At 43.2% G+C, this 9,183-nt stretch overlaps 1 pseudogene; it reads right to left on the bottom strand.

Annotated features, from left to right (window-relative positions):
• The window catches only part of LOC105002024, a 103,963-nt pseudogene that overhangs the window by 94,043 nt on the left and 737 nt on the right, over window positions 1-9,183 (bottom strand).

Consider the following 9,183-nt stretch of genomic DNA (forward strand, 5'->3'; position numbering starts at 1 on the left):
TGTTGAGCTTTAAGCCAACTTTTTCACTCTCCTCTTTCACTTTCATCAAGAGGCTTTTTAGTTCCTCTTCACTTTCTGCCATAAGGGTGGTGTCATCTGCATATCTGAGGTTATTGATATTTCTCCCGGCAATCTTGATTCTAGCTTGTGTTTCTTCCAGTCCAGCGTTTCTCATGATGTACTCTGCCTGTAAGTTAAATAAGCAGGGTGACAATATACAGCCTTGACATACTCCTTTTCCTATTTGGAACCAGTCTGTTGTTCCATGTCCAGTTCTAACTGTTGCTTCCTGACCTGCATACAGGTTTCTCAAGAGGCAGGTCAGGTGGTCTGGTATTCCCATCTCTTTCAGAATTTTCCAAAGTTTATTGTGATCCACACAGTCAAAGGCTTTGGCATAGTCAATAAAGCAGAAATAGATGTTTTTCTGGAACTCTCTTGCTTTTTCGATGATCCAGCGGATGTTGGCAGTTTGATCTTTGGTTCCTCTGCCTTTTCTAAAACCAACTTGAACATCTGGGAGCTCATGGTTCACGTATTGCTGAAGCCTGGCTTGGAGAATTTTGAGCTTTACTGGTGTGTGAGATGAGTGCAGTAGTTTGAGCATTCTTTGGCATTGCCTTTCATATATATATATATATATATATAATCTTGGAACACAATGAAATGCTTTTATTTCGGTATGCATCCACATCTAAGCATTTAGTGGTCCTGAACAGAAAAGTGGAAAAACGCCATCTGCCAGGAGTTTCAAGGATTTGCTGTGCACACTGAGTTCTTTCTTAATCCCTGCTAACAACCAAGAGAAGCAGCAGTACCACAACCAAAGTATGCACCAAATTCAATGTTCTTTTTGTTCTGGTTGTCAGCTTTCAAATTAGACCTAAATGAATTGCAAGGATGACCAAATGAGAGCCCTGTTTATAACTTCTTCAATTTTTAAGAGCAAAGCAATTACAGGAAAAGAAAACAATTCATTCAGAGAGATTGTGTGTGCTTGCATGTGCTTTCTGGGGCCTTTCTCCAAGTGTAACCACCAAGGACTCCGAGGGCTGGCAGGTCTCAGCACCCCTGATGACTATTTTTTTCACCTTATCAAAGCCTGAGCTAAAAAAACAAAACAAAGAAAAACATACACACACAAACACATCAGCTGACGATGACAACAGAGGGTGACAGGGGTGAGAACCCAATATTCATTTCCCAGGCTGGTGTATGCATGCTAAGTTGCTTCAGTCATGCCCAACTCTGTGCGACCCTATGGACTGTAGCCTGCCAGGCTCCTCTGTCCATGGGATTCTCCAGGCAAGAAAACTGGAGTGGGTTGCCATTTCCTTCTCCAGGGGAATCTTCCTAACCCAGGGATTGAACCGATGTCTCCTGCATTGTAGGCAGATTCTTTACCATCTGAACTACCAGGGAGTGTCTCAGGCAGCTGGGGGAGCTTCATATTTTCTTTAGACACCATTAGGCACCAAAGCTCTTGCAGAACAACTCTGATGCTATATGAATCCGGCCACTCTGCTAGCACTGACATGGTTCTTGGGTCCACCACTCCATTAGAATTATTAACTCCATTCAGATGACTTTTTGTTACAAATTGTACAAAAGGGAGGTGCTTCTGGGTATTTAGGTCCACATTCTATTTTAAGGGTGTATATCTGGTTTTCATAAATTGTTCTTGGTGGCCCAATCATCATCCATGTCCACATTGTAAGTGTCCTGTCATTGTTATTGTCTAGATCCCAGCTAGCTGTGCCATCTCTTACTCCTTTCTGGCCTTCTTTGAGTTCTTCCAACAGCCAGAAATCACAAGGGACTTTTACTTCCAAGCCCATGGTGGCTGCTATTTGGTATCGCTGTGGCTTAAAGGCCTACATCCGTATGTCTGAAGACAGATCTCGTGCCCCCCAAGGATAGTCATCCTCATATGCCACGATTCCAGATGTTTACACATTGCCCCTACTGCTTTAGGGGTCTCCCAGAACACACCTCCACCCCTGATTAGATGCATTGCCATAACAGCCAGGAGGTATTAAGCATTTAGTATTAACCAGGCAATGTGCTGGGCTTCTCCTACGGTTTAGCGCATAAAGAATCCACCTGCAACGCAGGAGACACAGGAGATGAGGGGTCAATCCCTGAGTCAGGAAGATTTCCTGGAGAAAGAAAACGTCAACCCACTCCAGTATTCTTCCCTGAAAAATCCCTTGGACAGAAAAGCCTGGTGGGTCACAAAGAGCCCACAGGGTCACAAAGAGTCAGACACAATTAAGCACTAGGAATTGTGCTAAGTTCTTTACAGTCTTCATCTCATTAAATCCTCATAGCAGCTCTACAGAGGTGGGTCCTATGATCATCTCCATTTTACAGATGAGAAAACTGAGGTTTTGAAGATTAAATAACTTTCCTAAGGTGATGTAGATATTAAGTGACAGGTCTGGGCCCATAGTTTGACTAATGGAATTCATACTCATTTCACTACTACATTAATTCTGCTTTTACGCCTGGGACAGAGGGTCTTATATTACACATAGGAACTTGCAATTGCATTTGTATACAGACTACGCAATGTCAATAAAATATCTGTTAGGGGAAGCACACTGATTGAAACTGTCCACCCTGGCCAGGCACCATAGTAACTATTTGCATGAGTTGTTTTACAACAGGAGGTCCCGGTAAGGAACACAGGACTAACAGGCCTCCACCAACCGGAAGAGTTCAGGAAAGGTCAAAAGGAGACACCACGTGTCCGACCACCTCCCAGAATCCTCTCTGGCATCCATCTTGGCCGAACAAGGCATGCACCACCAGGAAGCACTCTGAGTCAGAATGATTGGCTAAAGACAACCCGGAAACTAATCCCATCACCATAAAACCCAACACTCAAGCCACGTGGCAGAGCAGTTCTCCTGGGTTCCCTTGCCCTACTGCTCTCCACCCAGGTGCCCTTTCCCAATAAAATCTCTTGCTTTGTCAGCACATGTGTCTCCTTGGACAATTCATTTTCAAGTGTTAGACAAGAGCCCAGTTTGGGGCCCTGGAAGGGGTCCCCCTTCCTGCAACATAGCCATGAGAAAATACATTTCTGCTGTTTTTAGCCACCAAATGTGTGACAATTTGTTACAATAGCCATAGAAACTAAGGTAACTACAGGGTAGCTTCAGATCCTACTTCCCCAAACCAATGAATAAATTATATCTCTCAATCTTGAGCCTCCAACAATGTAAAATATATCATGCCTTGACTTTGATCACATCCTCTACATAAATACTCATGTAACTGCTAAAATGGAGACCAGACACAGAACCTTTTCTGTCATTGTCAGAAAGGGACTCTGGCTTCACAGTGGGAATTACCAGACAAAAGGGCTTCCTGGTTTAGTAAAGAAATTTGGGAAATACTGGTTTGAAAACATTTGAAAAAATTTCTCTACTATAGGACTTCTCAGAGCCTTTAATATGCTAATAAGACTGTGAATCTCCAAGGAGCAACTTGGTCTTCAGTGTTCACCAAACTTATTTCATTATAATCACCCTACCCCTGGGAATGGGCTTCCCTTGTGGCTCAGACTGTAAAGGATCTGCCTGCAATGCAGGATACCTGGGTTCGATCCTTGGGTTGGGAAGATTCCCTGGAGAAGGGAATGCTACCCACTAAAGAGCCTCTTGATGAAGGTAAAAGAGGAGAGTGAAAAAGCTGGCTTAAAACTCAACATTCAAAACATGAAGATCATAGCATACAGTCCTACCACTTCATGGCAAATAGATGGGGAAACAGTTGAAACAATGACAGACTTTATTTTCTGGGCTCCAAAATCACTGCAGATGGTGACAACAGCCATGAAGTTAAAAGAAGCTTGCTCCTTGGAAGAAAAAGCTATGACCAACCAAGACAGCATACTAAAAAGCAGAGACATCACTTTGCCAACAAAGGTCCATATAGTCAAAGCTATGGTTTTTCCCAGTAGTCATGTATCAGATCAGATCAGTCGCTCAGTCGTGTCTGATTCTTTGAGACCCCATGAGTCGCAGCACGCCGGGCCTCCCTGTCCATTACCAACTCCCGGAGTTCACTCAGACTCACGTCCATCGAGTCAGTGATGCCATCCAGCCATCTCATCCTCTGTCGTCCCCTTCTCCTCTTGCCCCCAATTCCTCCCAGCATCGGAGTCTTTTCCAATGAGTCAACTCTTCGCATGAGGTGGCCAAAGTACTTGAGTTCCAGCTTTAGCATCATTCCTTCCAAAGAAATCCCAGGGCTGATCATCAGAATGGACCGGTTGTATCTCCTTGCAGTCCAAGAGACTCAAGAGTCTTCTCCAACACCACAGTTCAAAAGCATCAATTCTTTGGTGCTCAGCCTTCTTCACAGTCCAACTCTCACATCCACACATGACCACTGGAAAAACCATAGCCTTGACTAGATGGACCTTTGTTGGCAAAGTAATGTCTCTGCTTTTGAATATGCTATCTAGGTTGGTCATAACTTTCCTTCCAAGGAGTAAGCGTCTTTTAATTTCATGGCTGCGAATTGGACCATAAAGAAGGCTGAGTGTGGAAGAATTGATGCTTTTGAACTGTGGTGTTGGAGAAGACACCTGAGAGTCCCTCAGACTGCAAGGAGATCAAACCAGTCAGTCAGTCCTGAAGGAAATCAGTCCTGAATATTCATGGAAGGACTGATGCTGAAGCTGAAACTTCAGTACTTCAGCCACCTGATGCAAAGAATCAATTCACTGGAAAAGACCCTGATGCTGGGAAAGAATGAAGGCAGGAGGAGAAGGGGATGACAAAGGATGAGATGGTTGGAGGCATCACCGACTCAATGGACATGAGTCTGAACAAACTCTGGGAGGTGGCGAAGGACAGGGAAGCCTGGTGTGCTGCAGTCCATGGGGTCTAAAGAGTTGGGCACGGCTAAGCGACTGAACAGCAACTCCATCCCACTCCAGTATTCTTGCCTGGAGAATTCTATGGACAGAAGAGCCTGGCAGGGCCATGAGGTCATAAAGAGTAAGACACGACTGAGTGACTAACACACATCCCTGAGAAAGTACCTTTAAAGACAAGTGCTACAAAGACCACTACTGCTGCTGCTAAGTCACTTCAGTTGTGTCCGACTCTGTGCGACCCCATAGATGGCAGCCCGCCAGGCTCCTCTGTCCCTGGGATTCTCCAGGCAAGAACACTGGAGTGGGTTGCATTTCCTTCTCCAATGCACGAGAGTGAAAAGTGAAAGTGAAGCCACTCAGTCGTGTCCGACTCCTAGCGACCCCATGGTCTGCAGCCTACCAGGCTCCTCCGTCCATGGGATTTTCCAGGCAAGAGTACTGGAGTGGGTTGCCATTGCCTTCTCTGAACAAAGACCACAGTTAGGAGAAAAATATGTCTGGCCCGAATACCTCACCGTACTGATGACACTGAGGTTCAGAGCAGCTGATCTGCCACAGTCCCACTGCTGGTGGGGCACCTTCAGGGTTATAACTCAGACTTTCTAACCTTTTGTCTGGTGTTCCTTCTATTAACCATGTTGAATGTCTTAAAAAAAGGAAGCATTCAATGTCATCTTAAAATGAAGGGAGGAGGGATCCTCAAAGACAATTTCATTGAAAGGAAACATTTTCTGCAGTAAGTTAACAATTTATAGAATGCAGCAATGAGATATGAGGAAAGGGGCATTTTTCTCATCTTTTGTTATTGGCATTGACCCTGAAGGCCCTTAGTCCTCCCCCAGAAGCTTAAGGGGCTTAGATCAAGGGCAGATTTTGAAACTGAATGTATTCAGATTAAGCAAAACCTTGAGTGAGAGGATTTACTCCCCACAAGCTGTTGCCAAGTTGGGGCTGTCCCAGCCAGGCCCCTTTTCCTCAACTGCAGTCGACTGGTTTCCAAGTTGCTAGCATTCAAGCAGCCCAGTTTCCTGGGACATTAAATATCCACAGAGCTTCATCAGCCTCCTGGATCCTTTCCTATTTCTCCACTGTTTTTAGACAGGTTTCGGGTAGGCTGCAGATTTTCTAACAATCACCCAAGGAGATGATCCTGGGGAAATTACCCAGAGATTCGGAGTCTAGAAAAATGCTCCTTTCTTATTAGTGTTTGACAAGTCACAATGAAGATTATTCCTAGCAAGGAGGATATTTTGCCATGATAATCTAGAAGACAGAGGCAGCTGGGAGTCCAGGGTTACAAGTGGTTGTTTATTTGGGGACTTTTCTTTTAATGTCATTTCCCTGGTTTGCTGGATGCCACTGCTACTCCTCAAGTCTGAAAAATTGCCACTGATTTTGAGAGTCTTGAATGTGGCAGAGAAAACAGTTGCCAAGTTTCCATGAAATTAAAAAAGACGCTTGCCCCTTGAAAGGAAAGTTATGACAATTCTAGACAGTGTATTAAAAAACAGAGGCATCACTGTGTTGACAAAGGCCCGTCTTGTCAAAGCTATGGTTTTTCCAGCAGTCATGTATGGTGGTGAGAGTTGGATCATAAAGAAGGCTGAGTGCTGAAGAACTGATGCTTTCAAATTGTGGTGCTGGAGAAGATTCTGGAGAGACCCTTGGATTACAAGGAAATCAAACCAGTCAATCCTAAAGGAAATCAGTCCCGAGTATTCATTGGAAGGACTGAAGCTGAAGCTGAAGCTCTAATACTTTGCCCAGCCAATATGGAGAGCCAACTCATTGGAAAAGATCCCAATTCTGGGAAAGAGTGAAAGTAAAAGGAGAAGAGGGAGAAAGAGGATGAGACGGTTAGATAGCATCACCAATTCAATGGACTCGAACTTGGGCAGACTCCGGGAGATAGAAACAGGGAGGCCTGGCGGTCACAAAAAGTCAGACACTTAGCGACTGAACAACAACATTTTGAATGAGTTCTGTCTTTAAGACTGAATTTCTTTAAGTGTTTAAAAGGCCTCAAATTTTTCTTTTGTGTCTATATTTTTAAAAATAGCTTCTATACTTTGTTCTTCATAATACCTGTTTGTTTTAGAAATGTTGGAAGTATGAGAAAAGCATAAGAAAAAATCTTCTGTGTTCTCACCACTCAGAAATAAAAGTAATTAACATTTTTGGCTCCAAGCTCTTTTAGAATCATTTTAAAATATCTTAACAGGATGCTGGTGAGGATAAAGTTTGAGGTGAGTCTCCCTAATCCCCACAGGATGGAAGGCAACCTGTGTACTTCGTCTCTGAATCAAGCACAAGGAGAATCACCTATCATTTATTGAGCTACTATCTCAAAAAAATCTTAGTCAAATTGTATGGAATCAGAGAACCCCATTGAATGGGTAAGAAACTGAGCACCAGAGAATTAATTGACTTTCCCCGTAACACCTGGCATCTCAGAGGTAGAGCAGGGACCAAAAAAACTTTCTGGCTCATTTTAGTGTTTCTTCTCCCCTCATTATACCAGTGTGTCACTAGAGAAAGAATTATAGTTACAAAATTCAGTTTGAGTAAGAACATTTGGCTATGCCAAAACTCAGAGCACAAGGAATTTTTATGTACTGATTATTTGGCATTATGGAGAGAGAAATAATCTCCACATAAATAGAAATTTCCAAACTACCAAAGGTCAGCTTTTCAAGCACAAAGGCCTGCATTTTAATGTTAGCCAGTGCCAGTGGAAATTATTCTAAATATGCCTTTTTAAAAGACAGGCACATTTAACAACTCAGTTTTTTTCTTGATGACTCGAAATCATAATTACAAGCATCAGTTTTTATTCTATCCTACAACAGAGTGAGTCCTTCTGGGATTGGTAAATTATAAACCCCTAATGGTTCCAGACTGCTAAGCTTTCATCACGTTATGTTTGCTTTATATGGATTTTCTGTCTCCCCCTTCACAATCAAGCTGTCAGCTATTATTTCTTACTGCTCCCAGTATGTCTGAGATCTTCTCCTCATTTGTTCCCCATCTGCTATGCTCCTGCTAATCTTTTATGAGCTGGAGAAGCGGATATCCACATGTGTTAGAAGTATTTGTAACGTACAAGTAATTAGGCTCTGAGTGAGTATTGAGGGGTTTTCTCAGTCATAAAGTTAGTGAGCAGATTTAGGAACACATATTTTGACTGCTCAGAAGCCATTTTAAATTTGCATTCTCTTCAGATTGGCAAATAAATAATATCCAGATAAATGATACATCACAGTACTTTAAAAATAAATATAAACAGACATGAAGAACTCAGAAATCCTTTGCTGATCTTATACACATCATTCTTTCCTTGGGAAGCGATCCAAATCTCTAAGCAACACAGTGGGTCCTGAGTTCATAATTTCTTTCTTTCATTTCTTTTGTTGCTGTTGTTCAGTCTGTAAGTCGTGTCACACTCTGCAATCCTATGGACTGCAGCAGGCCAGGCTTCCCTGTCCTTCACCATCTCCTGGAGTTTGCTCAAATTCATGTCCATCGCGTCAGTGAAGTGCTCTAACCATCTCATTCTCTGCCACCCTCTTCTCCTTTTGCCTTCAATCTTTCCCAACATCAGGGTCTTTTCCAACGAGTCGGCTCTTTGCATCAGGTGGCCAAAGTACTGGAGCTTTAGCTTCAGAGGTTTGTAACACTGTACAGGAGGCAGTGACCAAAATCATCCCAAAGAAAAAGAAATGCAAGAAGGCAAAGCGGTTGTCTGAGGAGGCTTTACAAACAGCTGAGGAAAAAAGAGAAGTGAAAAGCCAGGGAGAAAGGGAAAGATATACCCAATTGAATGCAGAGTTCCAGAGAATAGCGATAAGCAGTCCTTCGTTGCTTTTAAACTTCTAAAATTTACTTTACAACATACAATTGGTCTCTTTAAATCTAATGGAGGCACAGCCTCGGCATCGCTCGTGAGGGCCTGTTCAGTGCAGAGGACAGGCCTCTACTATCAGGGCTGTTACCCACCCCTGCCCTTCATTTCCTGACTCCTTCCCCCTGCCTCCAGCTGCTGTTTTCCCCTCTTCAGAGCCAAAGGTGCCAACTTTTCATTTCTTCATTTGTGGCTTGCGTAATTTTGAAAAGATCAAAACAGCTTTCCCCCTTAATTCAAACTTTAAAATTCTTTTAAATGATCAATAAGACGGACTTTCCTACTCTAGCCCCCCATTTTCTCCCAGATTTTAAATTTCTAAAAACTGTATTGCCAAGAATAAACAAGTAAGTGACATGGACCAGGAGGAAGCTAATGTCCCTGCTCA

Source organism: Bison bison, unplaced genomic scaffold, assembly GCF_000754665.1.
Source record: "Bison bison bison isolate TAMUID 2011002044 unplaced genomic scaffold, Bison_UMD1.0 scf7180017864388, whole genome shotgun sequence".
Taxonomy (NCBI): Eukaryota; Metazoa; Chordata; class Mammalia; order Artiodactyla; family Bovidae; genus Bison; species Bison bison.